Genomic DNA, 25,755 nt, shown 5'->3' with positions numbered 1-25,755 from the left:
TGTATGAAAGAGAGTTTCATTTGGGTGAAGCAAGGGCGCAGAATCGCCATATTAGTTTTTCATAGGAGTGCGACGTCCGACGTTTCGTTAACTTTTTATTTGCAATCAATCAAATTCACTAGTTTTCTTGTTAATTTTTAGCATTTCTGCACATTCTGCCAGGTCCAAGTTCCGAGTCCCTCAGTGTTAAACAATATTTTATTCGATCATGGGCATATTTATCTAAATATATAATAAAAAATTTTAGGTTCTCTTAGCTGCTCAACTCTATAAGAACGTCAATTCAAATTTTGGCTTAGTGGGGAAAGTGTGCGCGGGTAAGTGTGCGCATAGATTCATTATATGGGCATTAGTTCAGTGAGGAATAAATTATGACGTTGATTTTCTTGGTTAAGACTCGATCAATATTGTCCTATTTGTTCAGAAAAATATGAAGAGCCACCAACAGGGGAATGTATCAAGTGCTGTGTTCACCAAGAATTGTGGCACGAACAATAATGCACTGCTTGTAAAAAGGCGCTTCTGTATCGACAATAAACAGCATTTCTTTAATATTGTAACATTTTGATGACATTATTTTGTAATTTGTTTTGATTGTGTGGTTCACTAAGCACTGCGTTCACTTACCCCGTGAGGGTGTGCACACTTACCCGCAATACGGGGCATGTGAACGCACTCCGACTTTCTCTATTAAATTTTTTTTTGCGGAAAGAAAACGTTTTTGTTTGTTTGCTTTTTGATGTTTTCTTATAGATTAGAAAATTCTCTATCTTATGAATACGTTTTAATTTTCCTAGCTTCAACATTTGAAACAGGCTATGGCTTGAAAGGCAAAAGTGCGCACAGTTGCCCCGAATGACTCTACGTCATACGTTAGCATAGCTTATACATTCGAAGCTGAGCTTAAGTGAGCTTGTGCGCAGTAACTCATCCACTACTAGACTTCATAGAAAGACACAGTATTCAACAATTCCCTTTATAAAATAACATTGTCTGATTTCATATCGTAATCGTGAAGAAAAAAATTGTATGACCAAGTGCAACATCAATGTTTTATTCAGTCATCTCAAACGAGAGCCTATTCCATAGACTGCAGACAATCTCATTCATCCCTTTTCGCTATCTAGAATAATGCCATTACTCATTCAGTGCGTTTTGACGGTTCAGACAGGCGCTGAATATAATTACAAGGCACACATTTCTGGCATGTATTACTTTGTACATTGGGGCAATTATGTACATTTTGACGACAATATTAAACACATATCCAGAGTCGAGTTAACACTCAATCTGAATGGGATGGAGTAGAATTGTTCGAGAGATAATGGCGACGGATGACAGGGTTATAAGTAATGTGTAGATGACTCTGCTGGATGTGAAATGAACCCTTTGATCCTGGTTTCTTGATATTGCGAAGAAATGAAACAACCCCTGTGTCTATTTGAAGCTATTTGTACAAATATCCAAAAAATTGCCTTGCAAATTGTTGAAGAAAAGACTTCTTCTTCCAAAGTTACTGATTTGTGGTTTATATTATATATATATATATTATTTTTATTTTACTGTCATGGATTATGAGTCAGATCTATACATTTTACTCTTCACACCTTTGCTTCTATAGAAGTTGAAGTTATACGAGGATTTATTGATATCTAGATAGCCTAGACCACTTCCATGCATAAAAAAATATTGCGTTACCATAGCAACGAACAATAACTCATTAGAAGTGTCAGTGTGAAGTTTGAGGTCAAAAAAGTAAACCAGAGTTACGCAATAAATTGAAAGAAAGAAGATGTCCACCGACATTGTGAAAATCGAAAAATTTGAGTATATCGAGCCATCATCAAGTACCTCTATAAAAGGGTTAAGAGGTAAGTCGTATGTGACTGTGAAGAATTGGATTGCATGCTTCAAATTAGGTAAACTTTACATTACAGATGATGACAGATCGGGAAGGCCAGTTTCTGTGTCAGTCTCTGAAGATATCGATACAGTTCATGACATGATTTTATCAGATCGTCGACTTGGGCTAAAACGGATATCTGAAGCACTGAATATTTCATACGAACGCGTTCGTCATATAGTTCACGTCAATTTGGACATGAGAAAAATTGCTGCAAAATTGATCACGAAATATTTGAATGTTGACCAAAAGCGTGCAAGAGTAGAAGCATCGCGTTCGATCTTTGCTCGATTTGAAAACGATGTAGACTTCTTAAACCGAATGGTTACTATGGATGAGACTTGGGTACATTTCTACGATCCACGAACAAAGCAACAATCGATGGAATGGCGACACTCTGGTTCTCCAAGACCTAAGAAGTTTCGTGTCCAAAAATCTGCTGGAAAAGTTCTTGCTTCAATTTTTTGGGATGGAGTAATCATGATTGATTTTTTGGATAAGGGTAGATAACCGGAGATTACTATTCGACATTACTGACCACTCTACGGAAAAAATCAAAGAGAAAAGAGGCGGAAAGCTATCCAAAGTTGTTTTGTTATTGCAGGACAACGCCCCTGCTCACAAATCTCATGTTGACATGCAAAAAATTCGTGATTTAGGGTTTGAAATACTAGAACACCCCCCTTATTCACCAGATCTGTCTCCATCGGACTATCATCTCTTTCCTCAACTGAAAAAAAGTTGGAAAGGTCGTAAATTTTCTTCCAACGGGAAGGTAATGAAAGCTGTGGAAGTCTGGTTTGCAGAGCATTAAGAACCTTTTTTTTTTTGAAAGGTCTAGACATGTTGCAGGTTCGCTGTAATAAATGTATCCAATTAAGAGGAGAATATGTTGAGTCATAAAATATTTTGACATTGAAATTTTGTTTGGTTCTACAGTAGGATAAGAATTTTTCAATATATCTTCGTACATATAAATTTCTCCACAAAAAATCCATTTCCGAAAGGTCAAGCATCCCCCGAATCCCGACATGTTCAACCCCTACGATGTGTCGCAGATGGGGACTTGACTTCTAGGAGATGGGATTAATGTCTGACGTTCGCTCATCCAGGAATTTTCTCCTCCAGAACTTTCCAGTTCCGCGCTGAAATCTGGAGCAGCCCCTCTTGAAATTCCCCCATTTGAAACTCTATCAAAGTTGATAATGGGCCAGCAATGAACGTCATGTTATAATATTCCCTCTGTCTGGTTCACATATGCGAAAGAACGAGGAAAGTTTCGTTAATTGTTGAAGAAGTTGGCTCGTGTTGAAATATTTGCGAATGATTATTATCAAACGGAACATGGTAAGAACTTGGCGAATTAGAACTCCTTGTGATAACTTGGGAAGTCAAACAAATTGAACGGGGTATATTTATCTCTCCTTTGATCAGGAACTCCTTGGGATAGGTTCATAGTTATACTAGCGTGGTAGAGTGTCTCGAAGTTTGTTGGTCCCCAACCACGGTAAAGGTTCGACGCGTGGTTTCAAGAAACTTCGGTCGCTTTCTGGATAGAACATTGGATAAGCTGTCGGTCGAGGAAATTCCATCTAGTACTGCTTAAAAATTTCCTCATCCTGTGAGTTAGTAACGAGGTGTGAGGATATCATGCTTGGTCTTTGAACCAGCGCTATGTTGTCAGGTCTACATAAAGGTTTTTGGAATAACGTATATATTTGTTTCTCATTTGTAAACGTCAGTTTCCTAAAACACAATATTAATCAAGAAAGTTTATTTTATCAAGTCACTAACTTGTAAAACTGACAGTTAACTTGCAAAATTTTTAGAAGTTAGTAGTATTATTCACATTGGAAAATTTTGTTTTATCGTCATATATGTTGAAAATCATGGTACAATAGTTATTTCCAGTAACACAGATTTTTGATGATGAAAGAGTTGATACTGATGATGATGAACCATCTGTTGACTCAGAAACTGCTGAACTCGAGGACTGCAGAACATTTGTACTCTCCTTACTACCAAATAATTTGCTAGACATTTCGATTTTTTTGTTGACCGAATCATCGACATAACTCATCGCAATTTCGGTGCTCTTCCACCCTCCTGCATGCTTCAGTGCTAAAGTATCTCCACCCGAATCCGCAACCATAGTGGCTCCAGTTCTGCCGGTGTGTGGCCGGTGTATAACTCTGGGTCTTTTAAACCTAAATATTTCGCTATTTGCTTTGGGACACCACCAATAGTGTGCTGGCCAGCATTAAGGGAAATGAACTTTCCATATCGGTATGTCAAAAAAAATCTTAGGCTTTCTGTTCCAGGAGGCCGAAGATTTACATATTTTCTGTATAACATGCAGGGATTGAAGCTGCAGCCATCATCGGTTATGGTGAATCTTCTTGTTGTTAAATTTTTTGTTTGCCGCAATGTCACAATAACGTATTTTCCCATATCTTCTACATCATTCATGTTTAAGGAGAGAATTTCGTCACATCGACAACATCCAAAAATCCCAAATATTGTTACAATTTTCGCCAGCAACCACTGGTCATCAGGAGCATGTAAAAGAAATTGTTCAGCCTCTTCTTTACTTAATACATTGGCCTTTTTGGCGTATAACGCTCATTTTTTTCGTTTCAGAAACGCTATGATTCTGTTATCTGTGGAAACGCTTTTACCTTTTGAAATCTGCAAATGACAACTAAACGTCATATTTTTCAATAAATTTTTTAAGGAAAACAAACCTGCGAACAGGGGCATTTTCTTTCATTCCCAAGCAGCTTTTCAGCATAGACCATTTTGCCCATAAGGTATTAGGGCTGAATCTAGCTGATAGTTGATTCAAGTAGACCAACAAAACATCTTCAGTTACCCTAATCACACTATTTTTGTTTTGCCACTTTTTGAAGTCGTCGTATTCTCGCTCGTACCTTGAAGCTGATTTTGCAGGTAATAAACTTGAAGCTAAACTGCTGGCTGCCTCAATAATTTCTTTTGGTACATTCATTTTCGCTTTCGTCAAAACAAATGTAAAGAAAAATAAACAGACATGTTCATGGCAACGTTTCCATAGCTTACGACATTTGCGACAAATTATTGAGATTTTTTTGGAATTTATCTAACTTTTTCACCAATGAGAAACAAATAAAATATAAAACAATACACGCAAGGTAACGGGTTTTACTGGCTCAAGGAGGTTAATGACTCGCCTGCGGCCCGTCAGTTATATCCTCCATTCGCCAGATAAAAACCCTCTTACCTTGCCAGTAATGTTATATACTATTCCCAAAATGTAGATTTCCAATAAATGTTTGCGCAAATATTCGATTAACATAATTAACGTTTACAAAGAATGATTGAAGGGATTACTTATGTAGTTAATAGCATGAAAAGTACGAGAGGTTATGGTTTAAGTCTATTTATTTTTGCTACGGAAGAATATAAAGTACCTATTGACACATAAGATGCAGATGCTAGATGTTAGTTATCCTCTTGGACTAAAAGTTGAAGACATTTCGTTATCAGTTTGAGGAAATTCAAGTTAAGGCTTTCAGAATTCTTCTGCACATCACACAGCTCCCACGGCATCAGGTTTTGCCAAAATCCTCTTCTTTCTCCTGACTCACATCGCCCTGAAATAACTGAATTTCAACCGTCTCTAGGAAGTATCGCTTTGTATGCAGCTACGAGGAAGGAATGATTAGGCATTCCGAATTCACAAACGAAACTTATTCTCTTGTAAGAACATAAAAGCATACAAGAACCATAGAACTGAATTAAAATGCTTTCGCTCTGCTCGAGAATATGTTATGCTCCTCATTTTTGTCCCTTTATTCTCCGAAGTTTGCTACAGTTGCGTCGTATAGCTTTGTATGCATTGCAACTTTATTGTAAAACGTGAGCAAGAGGCAGCTGGAAAGGTTGGGTGATGGAAACTTTCCATTTCTCGCCTAGTATGGCAATGTATACTCTCTCCGAGATTGGTTCCTAACGAGAAAATGAAATTTTATGGATTTGATTACATATCTTTTATCAAATCGTCGAATAGGGCTCAAAAAAAAAATATTAAACATTGAATTTATATGAAAATTCATTTTGGATTCAAGTATGCTGTGTGAATACATTCTGAAAAGATTGTATCCGCTGCTTACGTTGTGCAGCTGGTTGCCAAATTTGACGCTACTGGTTCAGTCGGAGACAATAAGAGGCTGCATGAAATAGACGAAGTGAGGGACGTGGCTGTCTTAGGTCATGTAGCAATAGATCCCACCTTTAGTACTAGGGAATTGTCCGATGGTGTTTCACATAATCGGCCCTTTTTTTCATACCCGGTAATCTCATTGGCCAAATTTATTTAGATCTATTGGAGAACGCTATTTTTCCAGCTTTCGTTCAAGTATTGGACAATGCAGAAGACCTTCTAACGATCATTTTTCAAGAAGATGGCGCACCACCTCATTTTGTTCAACCGGTTTTCCTCACGCCTGGACTAGAGGAAGGGGACATATTGAATGGCCACCCAAATCCCCTGATCTGGCTCCCCTGAACTTTTTTCTATGGGCTGACATAAAATTCAAGATTTACACTACCCAGCCTGAGTCACTTGATGATTTGCGAACTCGGATCATTAACGAATGCCGTCAAATTTATATTACAGCATGGAAGTGAACATTTCCAGCATTTAATAAACTAATCACAGAAGTATATAAGTACTCTTCCACTATTTCACCTGTCATTTCGTTATCGATGGGAATTTTGAAGTGAAATTTCAGGATCAGATAGTAGTCGATAAGATTTTCAACATGAGGTATCGCAACACCTCTAATCACTATTCAAAATCAAGGGGTTGTGCTAACTACCGTTAGGGGATTGAAGTGACGAGAATGCAAAGAGCGAAAAAGTTGTTCACCGTCATCAGAAATTGACGAGTCCGAGCGATTTGCCACATTTTCATTTTGAAGCAGGAAAATAGAGGTGTCAATTTTTTGTTAGACCACACTGTATAGGGTGGGCAAAATTGGTGATACCTGAACTACAACTACAACTGAACTAAAACTTTTCAACAACGAGATAGAGAAAAATGAATGTACCATTCATTTCGTCTTTTTTCGAGAAATTAATAATGCCATCAACTGCATTCCTCTATCTCCTTTTGTTTTTGAGTTATAGGCCAAAATTGAAATTTGGGCGATTTCAACTTTGGTCATTATCTCCGTTTCTGTTTGAGATAGGATGTTGAAATTAAATTATTATGCAGACACTTTTTTGATAGCAATCCAGTGGCGTACTGTGATTTTTTTCCTACAGGTTTATTTGCTGAGCTATAACATAAAGTTGTGTTTTTTCTTATGAAAACAGTAGTTTAAAATGACTTAGAAAGACTGAGGGCGATGCATGATATATTTCTGAAACGGAAAAAATGGCACATTTAAGCCACTGTTTTCAAAGAATCGCCATTTTTTTTACTGTTTCAGAAATATATTATACATCACCCTCAGTCTTTTTGAGTCATTTTAAACTACTGTTTTCATAAGAAAAAATACATCTTTATGTTATACTTCAGCAAATATACCTATTGGAAAAAATCATATCACGCCCTGTTTTCGAGTTATATTAGATCAAAATTGAAATTTCAACGTTGGACATTATCTCTGTTTCTCTTTGTACTAGGATATTGAAATAAAAACATTATGGAGACACTTTCTCGATAGCAATCCAGTGGCGTACTATGATTTTTCCCAACAGGTTTATTTGCTGAGCTATAACATAAAGTTGCGTTTTTTCGTATGAAAACAGTAGTTCAAAATGACTTAGAAAGACTGATGGCGATCATTATATATTTCTGAAACGGAAAACAATGGCACATTCAAGCCACTGTTTTCATACGAAAAAATACAACTTTACGTTATAGCTCAACGAATGAACCTGTTGGAAAAAATCGTATTACGCCACTGGATTGCTATCAAAAAAAAAAGATTTTCATTATGTTTTCATTTCAATATCCTAGCACAAACAGAAACAGAGATAATGACCAAAGTTGAAATTTCAATTTTGTCCTATAACTCGAAAACAAAAAAAGATAGAGGATTGCAGTTGATGGCATTATAAGGTTCTCGAAAAAGGACCAAGGTAAGGTGCCATTCATTTTCCTCTATATCGTTGGGTTAAAAAGTTATAGTTCAGGTATCACCAATTTTGCCCACCCTGTACAGGGTGGGCAGAATTCGTTATCTACTGATGGGATCTCGAGAACTATAAGAGCTAGAAGAAAACGGATGATACATTTCCAGACTCTTTTTTAGAGAAACAAAGAATGGTGAAAACCGTAGCCTCCTACGATTCTTCGTTTTTGAGTCATTAGCAAAAAATGAGATTTTGACGGAAAGTTCTCATAACTTTTTGTCTTCAAAGTTACAGATCTGAGACTTGAACCTTCTACAGGCACTTTTTTACGTAGAATCCACTGAAAAGCTGGAAATATTTCGAATCACTAAGCGAACTTTCGTTTTTTCAAATGCAAACTTTCATTGAATTTCTTATTTTTGAATTAGAAAAAAATCTTTTGTTGATAGATTCTACGTATAAAAGTGCCTATGAAAATTCAAGTTTTAAATCTGTAACTTCAGGGACAAAAATGTTATGAGAACTCTTCGAAATCGTCAATATCTCATTTTTTGCTAATAACTCAAAAACGAAAAATCGTAGGAGACTACAGGTTTCACCATTCTTTGTTTCTCTGAAAAAGAGCTGTTAGAGTTATTGTACTTCTATGTCCATCCAGTATTTATTGAAAGAAAATTGTTTCTAATCTTTCTCTTTGGCCTGACATAGTTTTTTGGAACAGATTCGAATTACTAAGAAATAATTTTCACAATCACAAAATTTTTGGTGTCATTTGAACAACTTACTGTATTGTGAATTTTGATTGAAGTATACTTTAATGAACGGTGCCCCACAATTTCAACAACAGCATTTCTGAGCAGAGAAAGACTGTGCGCACACTCTACTGATGGTGACAACTTGTACAATTATTCTTCTTTCGTTAGACCAATTTTAATGATGAGGAAGATGAAGAAGGTTCGGAAATGTATCATCCGTTTTCTTCTAGCTCTTATAGTTCTCGAGATCCCCTCAGTAGACACCGTATTTTGCCCACCCTGTATATTCCCAAACGGTTGCAATGTAATCAAGTGTTATTGGTTTCAAAACATTCTGGAACGACATCAATCAGCTTCGGTTATTCTACAAGACGATACATCGCAACAGAACCGATACATCATCCGGCATCGCACACCAACCGGATTCTTGCGCATTCCGTCCCGGATTGAATACAACGGGATCAGCTCTGAATTCACACAGGACCCATCTGGAATTAGCGCGTCCTAGCTAAGATCCCCCAGTTCACCTGTTCTTCCCCACGCTCGTCCCTTTATGGCATTGTCGAGGAGGACCTATCGGCAGCGGGACAAAATACATATTCATCGCGGGCGACGATTGGTGTGAACAAGGTCGCGAGCGATTATTTTCGCACCGATTACCGGTGTACGTGCAGAAATCGGATTACCGGGCACAAAGGGCCGGATCCGAGAGTTGTCGAAATGGAAAACTGAGTGATCAAAATTCCGCGTCTGCTTTGATATCTAGCGGAATCATAGGCGGCGGTGGATATCGCTGTTGCGGGGGCTGTTGGGGCGGAAGAACCTCTGTGATTGACGGGTGGTGGTCTCGTTGAGCGTGGAATTGGATGGCGTCGGTTGAATTTGAGGTCGATTCTGGGTCAGGATAGTCTTTTTAGGATTTTTATACTCGTACGAATATTTCAACAGTAGATTCTAGAGGTCAAAAGGAACACTATTTTTCTATACCATTTTTTCCGAATCGGCTCGGTTTGAAAGGTACAGGCTGTTGAAAAACCATGAAAAAAATGGTATTTTTAGTTCTATCTCACAAACGGTTTTATCGAATGAAATGAATTTCGGAATATAGTTTTTCATTTATTTGATTAATCTTTTTCGATTACAAGATATCACTCAAGACTTCCAGTTTTCTCATTATGATCATTACGTACCATAAAATTACCAAAAATTCAAAGAACCCAACTGTTGAAACTTTGTTGGGCGCTATCTAATGAATAGGTATTTGAACGTTTTGTAAGACAATGCACCGTTTTCGAGTTAAAAAATTAAAAAGTCACTGTGAAATTTTAAAATTGGGTACTTTGGCTGAATGCAACTCCACAGTTAGAAGTGTCACAGATTGAGCTAATATCGATTGAAATTCAATCTGGGAGGACTCTGCATCTTCTGAAACTCTTTAAGGTTTTTACTCTCAGTCTCTGACACAAAATCAACTAAAAAATTTAAATGATTGATTTGCTCCTGCGTAAATTTTTGCAAATCAAAAGTTGATGACAATGAACGGAAATTAGGACTTTGTCAATGTCTCCATGTATTGACAAATTTCAAGTTCAAGTTTTCGTTCATTGTCAGGCAAAAATTGTCTGATTTGCTCCTGACAAAATAGTGCAAGAATTCTCGCAGGAGTAAATCAATTATTTCAATTTTTTTTCTTGATTTTGTTTCAGAGATTGGGAGTGAAAACCCTAAAGAGTATCAGAAGATTCAGCAAGTTGTTCTGAAGATAATTTGGTTTTTCCAGGGGAGGCACAACTTATCATGAAAACTCAAAATGTATATATCTTTTTATCAGGTCCGAATAGGAAAAAATGGCATAAAAAAGAAGTGTTTCTTTTGACCCCAAAAATCTACTGTTAAAATATTTGTACGAGTCAAAGACTTGCCCTGTATAAACTAACGGCACGAATTTGCAATTAGAAGATGTTTCCTTCCTAATAAAAATTGACCACTCTCGGTCCTGTATACAAGGTGATTCATTGTTAAATGGGCTGAAGCTGAGGTTAGTAGAGGACACTGGGATGAGTAGAATAACCCATATTTGAATGGTCTATCTCTCCTTATAATCAAGATATAGAGAATTCTATTGATTTTGTCAATTTCTTCAATTACCCATAACCGAGCCCATAACTTTCGAAACATCCTATATATTTCGATGATATATCGTTCGTTTATTCTTCGCAACAACTTGTTTATACAGACATGGAAACTGATTGTTTTCAAGTCCGATCAAGAAAAAAATGATAGATCAGTTTCAACCCAAAAACAACCCTCTGTATATCAAAATTCCTTGAAATTGATAGGATATTCAGAAAAAAAATGAGGGAAAAGCATATTTCTCATCGTTCTGCATTCTATTTCGCTACTCAATTGATATAGTTAAATTTGAATATTCAGACAACGCAGTAGGTACCTAACCCAATTTTCAAAAAACTCAAATTTCTTTCGGTATTTATTGATTTTACCAACTTTATCGAATTTTTTTGTTCACAAAAGTTAAACACGAACGCAGAGGTCTGATATTATGTAATAAATAAATGATATCGATTTCAGTAGTAAAATTACTTGAAATTATTACAATTATAATTCACACAAATCTGTTCATTCATCGTGTTTCAAGTTTGTGACCCAAAAACCAAGGGCCTGATGAAAGGCTGAAGATCCCATTGAATCAGAAAAACCACTAATTACCGAATAAAATTGTGTTTGGTTTCTGTGTTGTCTGAAAATTTAGATTTGACTAGGTTTATTGAGTATCAGAAATACCTCATTTCCTTTAATTTTTTTCCCTTTTCTCGAATATCAAATAGAATATATGTAATTTTGATATACAGGCTATTTTTTTGGGTTCAATCTCATTTATCATGTTTATCCTAAGACGGGCCTGAAAACAAAATCAGTGACTATGTCAGCATAAATTTGTTGTTGCGGAGAATGAACTTGCCAAATATCATTAAGATATATAGAGTGGTTCGAAAGTTATAGGTAATTGTAGAAATTGGCCAAATCAATAAAATACTCTGTAAGTATGTAACTTGATTATGGAAGAGACATAGATTATATAAATATAGGTTATTCACCTCAGTGTAATCTATCTACCCTTGGCTTCCACCCATTTACCAATGAATCACCTTGTATAATAATAGAGAGACAGCATTTTTACAAGTTTCGAGATACGTCAAGTCACTGAGTAATTGAAAAATTCATGGCAATTCAGAGTTTTTCATTATTCAACATACTCTCCATAAATTTGAAGGACCTAGAAACAAAACACTATTCCGGTCTGCAGAAAAACTCCCTGACTTCTATGATTTCTTCATTGGAAGAAAATTTACGATGGTGCCAGATAAATTGAATAAGGTAGACATGATTGTTTTTAGGGGAATTCTCCTACAACGACTAAAGATTTCTGGTCAACCTTCCACGTCTTCGCCATGTAAATATTTGGTCAGTAAAGTCGAATAGTGATTTCCAATTATGGACCTACCCTTATCCAGGTAATTACCCATGTTTTCATGTCGCAATTCCAAGAACAGAACTTTTTCAGCATATAAGAAGGATCACGAAACGAAGAATCAGAGTATCATATTATACAAGTTCAAAACGGAAGAAACAATATCACATTAGTAACAAAAATGAAAAGAGGTATTATAGCAAGTACATGTTACACGTATGCACCATCAAGATATCCCATATTAATTACAGTGCATGCAGATGTCCTCATTCATCGGTAATCTAAACGACTATTCATAATCCAAATGAAATGGTCATAAACTAACCGTAAAAGTTCATATTAGCCCATACATTCAATTATGTAATTAGCGATAAGGAAAGGAAGAGAATAGGACTTGATTACCGAGGAGTTTGAACGCCATTCAGGAAAATAAGTTGTCTGTGAAAGGCCAGGAAGTCATTTGGCTTTACACGAACAGGTGCAGTGCCAGTTGGCCATAAGAATCATACGAATGCCGGTCTGTTCCTTTGAAATTCACTCGCTCATATTTTACAGTCTTCACGATGAAATGACTCAATAGAGAAAGGGAAGGAGATTCTATTGGGGATCTGCGTTTAGAGCCACTTTAATCGCTTCTTCTATGAAGGAGACTGCTGAGATTTCAATGCATTCAGTTTGACTTATGTGAATTGATTAATTCTATTTTTGATACACCAATAACATCTCTTGAGTTTATAAGAAAACGTTTTCACCGATGGAGCTCAGCTCAACTAGCTATTGAATAAATGGATTCTATATCCGAAGATTCCAAAGGATAAGTTGGTATAGGTATTCACTATCACTATTATAGCTACAGCCAACATGATTCTACGAGTCGAAGGCTCACCCTGTATATTGATATTTGCAGTCCTGTATATTGATATTTGCAGGGTTTCTTCAAATATTCTCCTCTGCTGTGGACAATCAAGCCACGATTCAATGTTCGTGTCTGAATTAGTGTTTCTTCTGGAATTTTTCGAGATTTGATGCCAGATTGACCGACATTAGGTCGTCTCTTGTAAACTTGGTTGTTTTCCTCTAGGGCTTCTCATTGCCTTGACGGGAAGTTGCGGTGGCCATCTGACGGGTCTGATTGCCCCAGGCACAACGTTACTACTGTTATGACGACATAAGTAGCTCCAGTTCAGAATTACGATAAAGGGGAGTATGCACTACAGGATTTTTCGAAGATCTGTGTTATAAATGAAATAACAATTTAGTCAGGGTGTGGCAGAGCCGATTGACGAGTTTAGAAGGTCAGTGTTCGGGGTGTAGTGGGGAGAGGTAGGTGATGTAGGGCTCTCCGTGTTCCTTAGGATTTGTGATGGAGACCCAGCGGACGTTTCCATGAAAGGCCACTCCTTTCACCTTAAATCACAGTTTAGTGCGCTGTGTCTCCCGTTGGAGTGATAGGCCTTTGCTTTTCCGAGGAGAAAAATGTCACTGTCACAGTAAATTCCCAGCTATACGTTTCGATGTTGGAAACCTTTCTGCAGACTGAATTGAGAAAACTGGCTGAGAGAGAGGGATAATATTATTGGTGTCTTACAATACAATATTGTGTACACAAGACAAAATGAAAGTTTTACATATATATAATTTATACATAAAATCTGCAGTTTCACATCATCATGAAGACAAAATGAAGATAGGCTACTCAAGAGGAAATGTCTGTTGTAGTAAACTCATAATGAGATTTGAGTCATCTATCATCTCAAGGTAGAATTCGTCAATTGAATAAATTGACTGGTTTTTACCAGAAAGTTTGTTGTACAGGTTTGCAGCGCTAAAGAACACGATTTGGGTGACATCTAGTTGCGGAAGGATGAGGCTACAACTCACACAGCATATGGGGCATCTTTCTTTAGGGCTACCTTGAGGATAGGGCCTTTAAACAATTGCATCGCTTCTTTACGGAAGCGAAAGCTGGACTGCGACACATAAAACAGCTTGAACAATCGCAACAACGTCATCTAAGGCAAATAATGCACATCAGATGGTCCCACAAAGTTTCAAATGCAGAAGTCTTGCAGCGCGCGAGTTGTATAACAATTGAGACTCAAGTAACGAGGGCCCGACTCAGATGGAGCGGCCACATTCTGAGGATTCAAGACGCAAGACTCCCCAAAGTAGCTCTGTATGGCGAATTCACAGAGGGCGCTCGGAAACCAGGAGGTCAGTATAAGCGGTTCAAGGATATACTGCATCAATCCCGAAAATCAGTTAATGCCAATCATAACTGGAAACAACTTGCTTTAGACAGATCACAGTGGAGATCTTTCGTCCACAGTTATAATGGAGACTCGAGAAGAATACAGCGGCGGCCAGATCTGGTTGGTGACTATCCATGCCCGGAGTGTGGAAGTATCTGTAGGTCACGGTTGGGTCTCTTTAGTCACAGGAGGGCACACAGTCGCAAGTAGCCCTAAGAAATTATAAGTTTGATCGCACCGATAGTTGTGTTTTTGAGTCTTTTTGCAGATTTATTCTCGGTAACGAGATTCAGCAACGAATTTTTGATAGAGCTTTTTTTCACAACTCAAATTAATTTTTGGGATTATTTCTTTTCAATTTGCCATATATCCTCTAATAAAATGTATAAATAATTCGATTCCACTGTATAGATTGTTAGAAAATTCTTATATGTAACTGCTTTCATTAGAATTTAATCATACTAGCAGATGGATACAAATCCGATAGTGGCTGAGAACCTTTAGTGGCACAAACGATCCCTTCTGGCCTCTCGACAAAACGGCTACATCTCGAGAGCTCCCGAAGAAATCTGTCGACGCAGGAGATCAACAATAATAATTTAATTGCCAACCGAACGAAAGTCTGCTGAATGCGATGAAGCTACCTTAAAAATACGGCATCGATTTTTTCCATTTCTCATCGCACCACCACCGTCTTCGTTTCCTCAATTATGGATGGAACATGAAATGAACTCTACCAATATGCCTTTATGGCTGCCAGGTCTTCGTCTTTTTTTTCTGAAGAATTTTTTTTGAAGGTTTCATTGTTGTCGTTGTACAACAGGCAGGCCCAATTTTCTTCGAGTTACGAGTATAATAAGAGTTTGACATACTGGAAGAAATTGTTTGAAAAGATAATTTGGATGGTATTCCAATTCATTCATGATAATGCTGGAATTTTCTGGCTCAGCGTTCGTTCAACAAGAGGAATATGAAATCTTTTCCCGAAATTTGTTATTTAATCAACCTGACTGAAGATGAAGCCTATCTCAGTCCATGATTGTGCAACAGCAGCGTCAACAACATAAAATAGTTAATTCCCCTTTGATGACAGTCTTGATTCGCGATGACTCATAAATGCCTACACGAGTCTAGAGATTAATCTCTGCCATATCTTGCTTTTTCACGTTTCACCTTAATAGCATCAATATCGCTCACTTTTTCACTGGAGCCATTTAAGCATTTATGTGTTCGAGATAAGTAGGCTAATAACGTAAAACGTAAAACCTAATCAAAATGAACGGTATTTCGGTCTGGAGTGAAGAAGGTTGACGACACTCTGAGCGCCAATAGATAATTATCGATTATGTAAAGCGAAGTAGCATTCGGAACAGTTAATCGTGATGAAAGGTTATCGTAAAATTGCAAATCCAGCTCATCTTCTATCAGAACGCTTGAATAACCTACGCAAATCTTCCAACAGTCAATTTAGTCAGTGATTTCACTCTGAACTTGAGAATCGAAGAACACACATTGAGAAATTTGGGTTCACAATAGAAGCAAACGAAAATTGATGATTTATTGTTCAGCTTACAACATTCTTAATGGTGTGAGCCCCTTTCAAAATCAATTCTTCATCTACAAACAAGGCCTCCACAGGTTCAATCATTTCTCACATTCAAGAAAATACAGGGGGGAGTTCGGGAGACTTGCTCAGGTAGGAGACTTGAACCACCTCAAATACTTCAATTCAAATTTCCCGCTACCGGAATCGCGAATAGCTTGCGACATACTCGTAACAAGGCACAACTAGTGGCGGCACTATTTTGGCCGCCATCAGAACAGTTCGGGAGTGAGAGGGTTGAACGTGATTTTGTTGTTAGGAAGTGAGAAATTGAATAATTTTTGTTTGTTACACTGTCTGAAAAGTTTAATAGGTGCGTGGTGTTAGTTAGTTTTATTGCTTTCATTGATTAATATTGTTTTACAAACGATGAGCCTTTTTAATAATAGTTGTAAAAGTTTTCACATATGTTGAATAGACTAAAAGGGAGTGCGGGAGACTTGACACATGCTGTGGTCGGGATACATAATCAGTGGTCCAAGTTTCCCGCACTGAGCATAGATAATAGTTTGCTTCAATAAAAGAAAATTGAATAATAGAAATAAATATTCAAAATATACAAAGGTTCAAAAAAGTAAAAAACATCTCGGAAATAAGTGAGACTCTGAAATAGAAAATATGTGGAGTCATTCGGGGCAACTGTGCGCACTTTTGCCTTTCAAGCCATACCCTGTTTCAAATGATGAAGCTAGGAAAATTAAAACATATTCATAGGATAGAGAATTTTCTAATCTATAAAAAAAACATCAAAAAGCCAACAAATCAAAAACGTTTTCTTTCCGCAAAAAAAAATTTAATGGTGAAAGTCGGAGTGCGTTCACATGCTCCGTATTGCGGGTAAGTGTGCGCACCCTCACGGGGTAAGTGAACGCAGTGCTTAGTGAACCACACAATCAAAACAAATTACAAAATAATATAATATAATGTCATCAAAATGTTACAATATTAGAGAAATGCTGTTTATTGTCAATACAGAAGCGCCTTTTTATAAGCACTGCATTATTGTTCGTGCCACAATTTCTGGTGAACACAACACTTGATACATTCCCCTGTTAGTGGCTTTTCATATTTTTCTGAACAAATAGGACAATATTGATCGAGTCTCAACCAAGAAAATCAATAATGTCATAATTTATTCCTCACTGAACTAATGCCCATATAATGAATCTATGCGCACACTTACCCGCGCACACTTTCCCCAGTAAGCCAAAATTTGAATGGACGTTCTTATAGAGTTGAGCAGCTAAGAGAACCTAAAATTTTTTATTATATATTTTGATTAATATGCCCATGATCGAATAAAACATTGTTTAACACTGTCGGACTCGGAACTTGGACCTGGCAGAATTTGCAGAGATGCTGAAAATTAACAAGAAAACTAGTGAATTTGATTGATTGCAAATAAAAAATTAACGAAACGTCGCACGGCGCACTCCTATGAAAAACTAATTTGGGGATTCTGCGCCCTTGCTTCACCCAAATGAACCCCTCTTTCATACATTGCATAGTCGAGATATACGCACTGCGCACACTCACCCACTGCGCTCAGTTACCCCGAATGACTCTATGTAATACGCTGATATATCTGACGAAGAAAACCTTGACATAGACAATCGTTGGTCATTGGAAATTGTTTTCTTTCAATGCTTTTCCTGATAAAAAAAAACTTATGGTCAAGTCTCTTTCGTCTCCTGTTCAACTCTCCCATGGGTTAGGGAGACATGAGCCAATTTTCGGTTCCTAAAAAAAGAATTGCTGTACTCAAAATGTTCATCTTACCATCACATTATTATATTATTATTATTACTTATTTGGGCAAGATATCTTCAAGCACAAAAATGAGTTGGAACCATTTACAGATTACAGATACTTAAGTGGCTTCAACTGAAAATGGGTTTAACTCTCCCTGGATTACCCATACTTGAATTTTTGTAATTTTTCAAATTGCGAGCGTAAAACGTTTTGAAATTTGATTTTCACTTGAAAATAAACATTGAATGACTTCTTGATATACAGTGTGTGGATGAATAGTGTTACTGACTGTAAATATCGTTACTGACCCTAAATTTTTGGTGATTTTTCGAATGTCAACTTTGGTCACGCGTATCTCAAAGAAGGATCATCGTAAATCTGAATGTTAGACATATTCTGAAAGAACAACTCTTTTTCAAACAAATATCGAAATTTCAGCGACCTCAGCGCAAAAGTTTGGTCTTGAAAAATTTTCAACTAACCCCATCTTTTTGGGAATTTTTCGAAGGTCATCTTTCGAGTCGCGTATCTCCAAGAAAAATTATCGTACATCTGAATGTTATAAATATTCTGGAAGACGAATTCTTCTAGTTATAAATCTCGAAATTTCATCGAGCTCGGTACAACATTTCGGTCTTGCAGAATTTTTATTTTATCTCCCAGAAAAATCATCGTGGATATGAATGTGATACATATTCTGAAAGAGCAACTCCTTTAGTAATGAACATCAAGATTTCATCCACCTCGATGCAGCTGCTCGATCTTGCGGAATTTTTAACTGAACCCATCTTGTTCGGAATTTTTCCAAGTCCAAATTTCGACACGTGTATTCTCCAAAAAAATCATCATAGGTCCTAATGTGATACATACTCGGAAAAGGCAACGTTTTTTAGTACTTACGGCTGGTTTCATAATAAAACCTAAAGTCGCTTTAATTTTAAAGCCTCCTTTAACGTCCAGTTTCATAATCAAATTTAAAGTCATTTTAAGCTTAAAGCTTCCTTTACTGTCATTTTTAGTAGGGTTAAAGGAAGCTTTAAAATTGAAGCGCCTTTAGGTTTGATTATGAAACCGGCCGTAACCCTACTAAAAATGACAGTAAAGGAAGCTTTAAGCTCAAAGTGACTTTAAATTTTATTATGAAACTGGACGTTACTCTCGAAAATTTATTGACGTCAAAGCAACCATTCGATCATGATGAATTTTTAACTGAACCCAACTTTTTGAGACTTTTTAGAATGTCAAATTTCGACACACGTATCTCACAGAAAAATTATCTAAATGTTGTACATGTTCTTCTTCTAACAAATCTAGAAATTTCATCGAATTCCGTGCAACCGTTCTTGAAGAATTTTCAGTAATAAATCCCGAATTTTCATCGACCTCGGTCCTTCAGGGTGGTAACCAAGTATTTATTACTTTTTGCACAGAAAAGCGAAATGAGCTTATTCTGGAAAAATGAACCAGCGGGAATAATATTCGTCCCACTTCATCGCAGTCCCTAGATCAATTCATCCATCGATGAAACACAAAAAAGAAAAAATGTTTCCCCCAAATCTCCTCTTTTCAACTTTTCACTTCGCCCTAAACGAACACGATCGTCTTGAACAGTTCAAGTCTTTCAGCCCCTGCACATCCGAACCGCCACTCGGGGTGTGAAAGTCCGGTTTTTTCTCGAGTCCGGTGGTCAATACTTCGACTTATTGTGTTCTTAACAAACTTTTTCATAGGATCCGACAGAAAAGTTCGCTCGAGGCGCGCCTCTGTGAGTAGCAACGACAACCCAGCAATATATTATGGAATAAATGACGCAGACGTTTCGTATTTCATCCTGTACCGGAGGTTTTTGTTGTCGAAAAAGATTATTTCTGGATCTCCTTCTTTACGGCCCTCAGCGAAAGGAAAATAAAGTTTCGCATTTTTCGCGCTGGCTGGAGGTTTTCCGATCGTATGATATTTTTCAATTATTCGGAAGTGGAATGTACAGATGGGGGGCTTTTATTGGTGATGCGATGGTGAGTTGTGGGCTATTTCCGACTGGAAATTCATTTCGTAGAGGGCGGCGGAGAGCGCCGAGGTGAAACACCTATATCGGACAGAATTGGTGGTGGTGTTTCCTTCCAGGGAAATGGGATTTTAGCAGGTTTATAACTGCTCGCTGCAATTGAAAATCTTCCTTGAGATTTTTCCAAAATGTTTGTATGATGTAAATATTCAGACCAGCAACATCGCAATCAAATAATTAACTCGATGAGTGTAAAAATCGAGATATTAACAAAGAAAAACAGAAATATGAGACTCGGGATATCGAGTTCGACAAAATTTCATTGAATTTCAAGTACGGGATTGTGGAAGGTGGCTCCGGCATCGCAAAAACGAAACAAAACATATGACTGAACAATGAACGGTTGAGTACTGAGTTCATAGGATTAGATGCATCAGGTCACTTTTGAGAGAATCATTATTGTTGTATCGTGCAATTTAGGGTGGAAAAAAAATAAAAAATCCAGGCAGTTTGCTGAAAGTGCTTTTATGTTAGATATGTTGAAAAAGTGCTATAATTTTTCCCCATTTCATCCCATTTTTACGACGATTATTGGAATGTTCGAACAAGAAGATTGTAATGCCCATTGACGAATTTTATTGATGAGATTTTGAAGTATCATTCTATTTTTTACACTTGCGTCATAAGTCTCTTCTGTCAGTTGGTATCGAAATGAGCCATTTCACAAAATCGCGTAAGTTACTGAAAAATAATTACAATAATTCGGCAATCCGAATTTTCCATTTTTATTACCACGTAAATATCGAACGAGCCAAAATATACTCAACGAATTTTTATTTGTTCTTTTCTTAAAAATATTTTCGTTCTAGAGCAGTCTTTCTTACTGTTGCCATATGTCGTATTTCCGGTGAAAAAGTGCCTGTAGAGAGTTCTCATCGTTTTTAGATATTTTCGAGAAAAAAAAATTATGGCATATTTTCTGAATCTACAAAGTATCAAAATTTGGTTGTATCTTCAAGACAAATGAAGATATCGTGAAGCGGTTTCCACTTAGGGACTAAATAAAAATAAATCTAACACAGACCTGCTCTCAACGTTCTCATCCATTTAGAAAATCTAGAAGTACAAGAAACAGCCAAAATCAAGCAATTTGGGATACCATATACAAGCCAAACACTCGCCATGTATATAAGCTGCTCTACAAGAGTTAGGGATATCGTATTCAATCGTTTTTGAAAGTATGTAATCTTCGAGACAATCGCTGTAAACTCATTTAAAACAACTTTAATCGATCCAATAAAAATCAGTATGAGACATTTCGTCAATCTGGTCGCTTTTTTTCTGAAGTTTGGTTCTTTGAATATGCTTCATGAATGTTCTTATTTTGAAATCAGTTTATCTACGGCTTCGATTTGAAACGAGTTTCCTGAAAATGCCAACACGTAAATTAACAAACGCTGAGTCTAATAGGGCTATCGGAATGCTACAGGCTGGCCTAACTCAGGTTGTTGTAGCGGAAAGGCTCCAAGTCAGCCAAAGTGTGATATCTCGACTTTGGAATAGGTTCAGGGAGACCGGTTCCGGGTTGGAAAGACCAAGGCTTGGTGGGCGACGAAAAACAACACCTGTTCAGGAATCTTTACATCACCGTTTCGTCAAGAAGAAACCCTACATCTACGTGTAAAATGCTACGGAATACTCTTCAAACTGCAGATGGGGTTGAAGTTTCCATCGAAACCATCAGACGACGTTTGAGAGAGGAGAATCTAGGTACTAGACGTCCATCAAGAGGAGTTCCATTAACACGTGACCATAAGCGTCAAAGACTGGAATGGGCAAGGCAACATACCAATTGGAATGATCAATGGCGTAGTGTTCTTTTCACTGATGAATCCAGATATGGACGATTTTCAGATTCTCGAAGAATAAGGGTATGGACAATCGCATACCCTGTCATCGTCGATATGTCCAAGAAGTCCATCCATTCAGAGGGGGTAGTGTTATGGTATGGGCCGGGATATGTTTCAACGAGCGCACAGATCTACACATTTGTCCTGGGAATATGACCGCCTTACACTATAGGGAGCATGTCATTGACAATGTTGTACCAAACTTTCACGCTGCTATTGGTGAAACTTCAATTTCTAGACGATAACGCTAGACCGCACCGTGCAGCCATAGTTGAGAATGCGAGCGAGGAGCTTAGCATTCCACATTTACCAACACCTCCGCACTCACCAGATTTGAATTGCATAGAACATTCATGGGATATGCTCCAAAGAAGATTAGATAATCATCAGCCTACCCCAGAATCCTTAAATGATCTGAGAGAGCTTCTGCCCCGTGTAGGAACCAAATTCCTCGAGAAATGTTCAACAACCCCGTGTGTAGTATGCAAGGAAAATGTCAAGCTGTTATTGATGCCCGTGGAGGCCATACATTGTATTGATAGTCTTAAAATGCTTGAATTCTCTGGGAATAAAATTTCGTTATTTTACTCGAGTTTTATTAACCATCCTGTATATGCTGCAGACCTACAGGCTAAAATGAATTTACAACTTGAAATCATAATAATATGAATTTTCATCACAAAAATCTTATTTTAACTATATTTTTTTGCAATTTAAGTCAATATCTCTAACTCATGTGGAGCAGTTTACTTATAGATTACTTTATCCTATCCAATGCTCGTGGTCGAATTTTCTTTTAGTATTTCAAAAAATGAATCCGACCGGACCTGCTCTCTCCACCTGAAGATATTATTTACCCCAGCCAGCGTCCCCTGCTGAGACGAATCGCATTTATATTGTTCCAGACGTCGCGTAGTCGTTCAGTCCGCGTTAGCGACTCCCTTCAAAACTGCATTTGCATTTTATTGCACCGGCCCAAAGTAGGAATTGATGTCCCGAGCACCGGATCCTAAATCTACCCACTTCCTAAGTGCCCCTGTAAGTTGTCTTTGAGACGATTTTTTCGCGATCTCGCCGGGCGCTTGCTTCCGTAGCTGGATGACGTCGTTTAGAGGATTACGTTTTTGAGAACTCGTCTCCTGTTTTACGAGATTACGATTGTGTTTGGTCGTCTGCAAGGGACCGGATTGGGTGAGGAGTTCATTTGCTGGGTGGAAAATATCGACTGGGGGATGGAAAGTGTCAGTTGTTTCCGTTCTCACTCTGATAATTAATTTTTTTATTGTTGCTTGACTGTGATATCAAATTATTTATTTTTTCAAAATGATGGAGTGGCTCACTTTTGAGATATAATGTGCGTTCAAAAATATTCGTTCTCAAGGAGGCTATGGAAGATTGAAGGTTGACGTTGTGTGACATAATTCTCTTAATGAATCACTTTATGTTCCCAAAATAAAAATCTTGAAAACATTGATGACTTGATGACCTTTGGGTGCGTACAAGGTGAGTCTTTGACTCGTACAGATATTTCAACAGTAGATTCTTGAGGTCAAAAGAAACACTGTTTTCCTATACCATTTTTTCTGATTCGGTCCTGATAAAAAGATACAGCCATTTGAAATTTACACAATGGGCTGTGCTACCCCTAGGAAAACAAAATTACCTTAGGAATAACTAGCTGAATCTTTGATACTACGCATTTTTGGATCTTTTAAGCAGAGTTGCATCCAGCCAAGGTACCCAATTTTCCTAATATCATAAATATTTTTTATGTTTGATCATAAAATTATGCGAAAACTGTGCAATATACGAAAAAATATGAAGAATACATTCATTTTACAAAACCTTCAAATCTTCATTAGATAGCGTATGAATTAGTTTCCACAGTTGGGTTCTTTGAATTTTTGGTATTTTTATGGTACTTTATGTTTATAATGAGAAAACTGGAAGACGAGGATGATATCTTGTGTTCGAAAAATATTCATCAAATATATGAAAAACTATATTCCGTTCATTAAGTTCATTCGATAAAACAGTTTGTGAGATAGAACTAAAAACAAAATTTTTTTATGGTTTTTCAACAGCCTGCATCTTTCAAACCGAGCCGGTTCGAACAAAATGGTAAAAAAAGTATTTCTCTTGACCACAAGAATCTGCTGTTAAAATATTTGTTCGATTCAATACCCACGCACTTTTCAGAAAAAGTTACTGGAAAACTCATTACTGTACTCCTTTGTTTCATTCATTGAGTTAGATTACAAGAATATCAACAAAACGATTGAAGAAATTGTAGGTAAATGTATAATTTTCATACGTGAAAGTTATACAAAAAAATCGTATCTCAATATTGATTCGATTCTGTCATGACTTGATGAAACTGAACTAAAAAAACTGAACACCATGTTTGTTATCAGAATGAGGTGTCAGGGTTCTCTAGAATTACCTAAGTTGCTGGCAATGTCTTTCTCTATGGTTCAATCACTTCTCAGAGTTATTATTTATAAATATTAAATTCTTCAGAGGAGGCGACAGGAAAAAATCGCTTGGTGAAAGATCAAACAATCTTGTAGGAAATTCATGACTGGTATTGAAGCTCTGATCCCGAAAAACATTCTGCAGCATTACATATGTGTATCCTCTGCCTCTATCTTGTTAAAAATAACTGAAGGACCATTTAGGAGAATGCAATTGAGCTATAAAAGACATGATAAATTCTTCCCCATTCCACTGTTAGAGTTCTATCCTAGAAATTGGATCCAACAATTTGAACTGAAAACACAACAAAATACAATTTCTTTGGAATGAAGTGGTGTCCCAATAGAAACATGTTCTGGTTTTTGGCTGCTCCACATAATTATTTTTCATTCTACGATGGAAAAACGCTCGGAATTGATGAACCCCATTTTTTCCATCGGAGAAGGAGCTGTGTTGCTCTGACGAGGTGAAATGAGGCCGAAACCATGGTCAGCATCTCCACTTCTCCGGTGGAGCGTTCTCCATTCAGTTGTCCCGAACGACGATGTCAAATTGGCTAGGGTGATATGCATCTGAATTAATTCTTATTATTTCAGATATTGTTGATTAACTCTGCGGTTCTCTTCTTTGGACAACCGCTTCTTTTTTCTCTTTGAACACTGCATGTTCGACGGAAACCGCTAAATACATCATTGAATAGTTCTTTGAAATGTTTGATAATCTCCACAAACAGCAACTCTGGGTTAATCGATCTGAAACATTCATCATCTTCACTTCACTTCTAAAGCTTTTTTTTCTGCACGTCGGAGGAAACCATCTTTAAGATTAGCTAATAATTTAAATACAACAGCAATCCAGAAAGCTAACTCCACAGTTTATCTTGAAAATGGTAGGACAAAAGCTGTTAACGACAATCAGACACAGAATATCGGCCATCAAAATTCCAGAGCTTACGTGACGAAGAATTATTTTTAACACACGTTACTTCACCCAGAGAAATAGAACGAAAATTCAATACCTATGACCAGAAGAGAGTTTTCATCTTCCCTTTTTGCAAGACATCCTTCGACACCTCAAGTAATGTCCTAGTTAACCCTTGTATCCTGACCCACAAATCATATGTCTGCCCTTACAATCACCTCATCAACCGAAACTGCTGCAACGCCTTCGACCTAAATCTCACATAAAATTCGCACCCGTCTTCCTGACGTATGATCGAACCGAAAATTCTCCGGCCTCCAGTTTTTACGAGTCGTCATCGAAATGAAAGATGTGAGGTTTTTATGGACAGAGTTTCGCGTCTTGGGAAACGACGGGGGAAATCTGGATTCTGCGAAATCCCTTGTTATTAGGGTTTGGCACTTCGCGGCTGCCTGTATAGTTTTATGATGATAAATTTCATAGGGAATGGGCTAAGGGGGGTGTTGAATGGCGTCAGGAGCGTAAAAATTCTTGTCGTCCTGGAAAAGGATTTGATTATATGTTCA

The sequence above is a fragment of the Coccinella septempunctata genome, chromosome 1, assembly GCF_907165205.1.
Source record: "Coccinella septempunctata chromosome 1, icCocSept1.1, whole genome shotgun sequence".
Classification (NCBI taxonomy): Eukaryota; Metazoa; Arthropoda; class Insecta; order Coleoptera; family Coccinellidae; genus Coccinella; species Coccinella septempunctata.
The sequence above is the reverse complement of the archived record's forward strand: the minus strand, read 5'-3'. Positions refer to the sequence as shown.